Source organism: Oratosquilla oratoria, chromosome 15 (genome assembly GCF_046742065.1).
Source record: "Oratosquilla oratoria isolate Oo_2021 chromosome 15, ASM4674206v1, whole genome shotgun sequence".
NCBI classification, from domain to species: domain Eukaryota; kingdom Metazoa; phylum Arthropoda; class Malacostraca; order Stomatopoda; family Squillidae; genus Oratosquilla; species Oratosquilla oratoria.
The window spans coordinates 17,584,729-17,589,728 of record NC_134791.1 but is presented as its reverse complement, the minus strand read 5'-3'; the positions used below and the strand labels follow the sequence as shown (position 1 = coordinate 17,589,728).

At 37.1% G+C, this 5,000-nt stretch overlaps 1 long non-coding RNA gene across 1 annotated transcript in view; it reads left to right on the top strand.

Moving 5' to 3' along the window:
• The first annotated feature begins 3,596 nt into the window (after window positions 1-3,596).
• Window positions 3,597-5,000, top strand: part of LOC143033005 (uncharacterized) — a 103,423-nt gene continuing 102,019 nt past the window's right edge. Inside the window, exon 1 of the long non-coding RNA XR_012967152.1 lies at window positions 3,597-3,772. This is a non-coding gene — a long non-coding RNA (uncharacterized LOC143033005). The remainder of the gene's footprint in view (window positions 3,773-5,000) is intronic.

Below are 5,000 nucleotides of genomic sequence, written 5' to 3'. Positions count from 1 at the left end.
TTTTAAAGGATTTTGATCCTTTAAGAGGGATCAAACCCCCAATGAGAGGGATCAAACCCCAATGAGAGGGATCAAATCCCAATAAAAGGAATCTAACCCCATTAAAATTACTCAATCCCATTTTTAGAATTCAATCCCGTTAAGAAGAGGTGATTTCATTCCGTCCTGAATGGGTTCCAATCGAAAGGTACTACTTTTAGACCGAGGTCCTTCACAAGCTGAATAAAACCGCCTGTGTCTTCAACCAGATAAGATGTATAAAGTCCACATAGATCATTACAACTGTCGACAAAATGGTCAGACACTATGTGAAGATGGTACCTTATATCAAATGTACAACGTTTCTCTTGTTGAATCCTTTTCAAATACACAGACGCAGAACGCAACCTCTAAACAATATTGCAACACCTTTAATTCATTTAATTCCTGTATTTAGAAAGACTTTAAATGACACGCAGAGGGCTGCCCTATCATAGTGTCCGTTCCTTATCCATTCCTAGATCTTTAAATAGTTTAGAAATTATATTCTGCGTCTGTTTACTTGAAAAAACTTCTAAAAGTGAAACGTTGTACTTTTACTAAAGGCTCCATACACACGTTGTACATTTACCAAAGGCTCCATACACACGTTGTACATTTACTAAAGGCTCCATACACACAATGTACATTTACTAAAGGCTCCATATAAACGCTGTACACTTACTAAAGGCTCTATACACACGTTGTACATTTACTAAAGGCTCCATACACACAATGTACATTTACCAAAGGCTCCATACAAACGCTGTACACTTACTAAAGGCTCCATACACATGTTGTACATTTACTAAAGGCTCCATACACATGTTGTACATTTACTAAAGGCTTCATACACACGTTGTACATTTACTAAAGGCTTCATACACACGTTGTACATTTACTAAAGGCTTCATACACACGTTGTACATTTACTAAATGCTTCATACACACGTTGTACATTTACTAAAGGCTCCATGCACACGTTGTACATTTACTAAGGGCTCCATACACACGTTGTACATTTACTAAAGGCTCCATACACACGCTGTACATTTACTAAAGGCTCCATACGCACGTTGTACATTTACTAAAGGCTCCATACACACGTTATACATTTACTAAAGGTTCCATTAACACGTACATTTACTAAAGGCTCCATACACACATTGTACATTTACCGAAGGCTCCATACACACAATGTACATTTACTAAAGGCTCCATAAACACGTTGCACATTTACTAAAAGCTTCATTCTTACATGGTGTATACTCTGACCATTTTCATAAAATTCAAAAACTTAATTTTGGTTGACGCCAAGCGATTCTATTCGGGTCTGGGGGCCTCTCAGAGCCATAAGTAGCTCAGCGCGCCCCCACGGGCGTGTCTGAGGATCGCGGCGGGCGGTCAATGAGGGTGGGCGCCGTCGACGTGGGCGGGAGGGCAAGGGCGCGGCGTCGATTGGTCACAGCAATGTTCAGGGTTGTCAAAAACTCGATGTTGGAGGAGGAGGAGGAGGAGGAGGAGGAGGAGGAGGAGGAACAGGAAAGGTCGACGGAGAGGAGGAGGAGTAAGAAAAGTAGAAGAAGTAGGAGGAAGAGGAAGGGTTGACGAAGAGGAGGAGTAAGAAGGGTAGAGGGAGGAGGAAGAGGAAGAGGAGGAGGAGGGATAGAAGGAGTATGACAACGACAAGGAGGAGGGTGAAGAGAAGAGAGGAACAGAATGAAGAACAGGAGGAAATGCAAGAGAAATTGGAAAAAGAATAAGAAGAAAAGAAGAAAGATGATGGACAAGAGGAGAAAGAGGAGGAGGAAGAGCAAGGAGGAGGAGGAGGAGGAGGAGGAGGAGGAGGAGGAGGAGGAGGAGGAGGAAGGGTTGTTGTCGAAGAGATGTGAAACCCTGCCATTTTTTGACGTTGTAATGAATAAGTATTTACGTACAATGAAAAAATAGAAGAAAATAAACTATAATGAGCTAAGATAAAGCAAAATAAAATACAACAAAACAAAACAAAATAAAACAAAATCAAAAAATATAAAAAGGCAAAGTAAATAAAGTATATATATATAAATAAATAAATTACAATAAAATGAAAATACCGTCTGATGTATCATAGGATCGAAAGGCAACGGACTGAATTTGTTGATTCTGAAATGTTGGACGGCGGGGTCTCGGTAGACTGATGTCTCGTTCAGTTCTGGGACTTCCCACCTCTCGGGAGTTAACCTGATCTTTTTGATAATACATACATATATACATATACATGTATATATATATATATATATATATATATATATATATATATATATATATATATATATACATATATAACCAAAAATATATACAGTATATATAAATGTGTGTGTGTGTGTGTGTGTGTGTGTGTGTGTGTGTGTGTGTGTGTGTGTGTGTGTGTGTGTGTGTGTGTGTGTGTGTGTGTGTGTGTGTGCGTGTGTGCGAGCGTGTGTGTATCTATATATCAATCTATCTATATATATATATATATATAGATATATATATATATATATATATATATATGTATATATATATATATATATATATATATGTGTGTATTCACTTGGTCTTTGGATCACGTGTTCGACTCGTGATCGACAGCTATTTCCCTCCTGGAAGAGAGCTCAGAGCTCGTAGGTCCGATCTATGGGTAATGCTATGACCTTTCACACACACACACCCCCAACTCCCCGCCCACGAGAGTCAGAGTAACGACCCGAAGCGCAGCTGTACCGAAATTAATTTCGGCCTGGGCAGGATGTGTGCTTGTGCTAGTAGTTTTTGTGTGTGTGTGTGTGTGTGTGTGTGTGTGTGTGTGTGTGTGTGTGTGTGTGTGTGTGTGTGTGTGTGTGTGTGTGTGTGTGTGTGTGTGTGTGTGTGTGTGTGTGTGTGTGTGTGTGTGTATTTTTATATAATTTCTTTCAGTGTGGCCTTTTTTATTAGATTGCTGAACTATTTGTAGAGTGGTGGACTCATGACGATATGATAATAAAAGTACTTGAAAGAAAAAAAATAGGCATAGAAACGCCGCATCCTGTAAAACATACACACATAAATAAACATACGCATGCGCATGCGCGTACAAAATTTTATTTCTAATAGATATTTGAATAGATAAACGGTCAGATAAAAGATTAATAGAAAATATATTGAGCATTTCTTCTATACTGATAGTTAGGAAAACATTTTCTTATTGGTTGGATATAAAATCTACATCTGGTTAGAAATGTCGACATTACAGCGCTCGTCCAACCTTAGATTTTAGCGGTCCAATCGCAATAATGTTTTAGTAAATCCAAGAGTTTTCATTGGTCACAGACCCATCACCTTGTTGACACTTCGTCAAAACATCTTCTTATTAATTAGATAGAATTTTTAGACATCTGGTTACTAATGTCGACATTACAGCGCTCATCCAACTATAGATTTTAGCAAGCCAATCACATCAATGTCTTGGTAAATCCAAGAGTTTTCATTGGTCACAGACGCAGCGTTTTGTTGACACTTCGTCAAAGCAGAAACAACTTCATGTAAACAACAATTGTTCCCTGGTAAGGTGACCGTGGAGACGTAGTTTGTGTAACAAACATTTTGGGTCGAATATTATTGTGTTTTTTTCTATTATTTGTGTTTTTTCGCGTGTGTGTCGTACGAGAGTGCAAAGAATCAAATTGTCAAAAAAATTCCTGGTGTCAGAGTTTCCAATTGGATATGGACAAAGCGTCACATATCATCACTCAAGGTAAGTCAGTCAAAAATTATGAACGAAAAATATTGAATCATACGTTCTCGTAAATTAGTTATTCTTTTTATAAATTGTAATACATCAACGTGATGTACGTTTTTCATGGCGGAAATCAATAATAGAAAAAGTTGATAAACACGATACACTAATAAACGGAGCTGTAAAGTCATCTTTGTTTTGGTAGATGCGGAGGTCGAAGAAATTAAAGTATGATAAATTCGTCTATTCTAACCTAACCTAACCACCTAACCTTACCCAACCTAACCTAGCCTACCTACCTAACCTAACCTAATGTATGTATTGTATGTAATGTATGTAATGTATGTAATGTATGTAGTATATGTAATGTATGTAATGTATGTAATGTATGTAATGTATGTAATGTATGTAATGTATGTAATGTATGTAATGTATGTAATGTATGTAATGTATGTAATGTATGTAATGTATGTAATGTACGTAATGTATGTAATGTACGTAATGTATGTATGTATGTACGTACAGCCATTGGCAGTGCGGGGAGGTACAGCCAATATGGGACATAGAGCTAGAACAAGTTGATTTTCCACGTCCCTCACAAAGTGGTCGCTCCACAGTGAGCGAGTTATTGGTAGTTAAGTATGTAGTTTTGTGATGCGCAAACAATACATCACCAATTGTTTTGCTCCACTCTTTTTGACATTATAATTACAAAAGAGAGGTGATGTATGGAATACACGTGATATATAACGAGTAAAAGTATAGTGAATAACCTATGTTACGGCATGTAACGCCTCCACTCCAAACGATGGTCACTTCTCTGTGAACGAGTTTAAGAGTTGCTCGTAGTTATATGAACTTTGTTAAATATACAAATAAAGCGTGTTGCAATATGAAGATGAAGTTGCGGTCAAATCTCGTGTTTATTAGATATAAAGTATAAGTACACGATCAAGTAATACTACATAACGTTATCAATAGATGTTATAACCATAATCTTCACTAACACAATAAATGTAAAACCGATTTGGAAAGAACTGAACAAAATCTACCGAAAACATCGGTAAATATTAAAATCTCCAAATCCAATGCAGTCATTTTGAGTCTTCTTTTGTGTATTTTATTGTAACAAATCAATTGCCGAGGAAAGAGGGATTTGCTCAGGCATCCATTTTCGTGGCTGACAAACACCAACATTTATACATTTATTATTATTATCAATTATTATCATTATTATTATTATTAT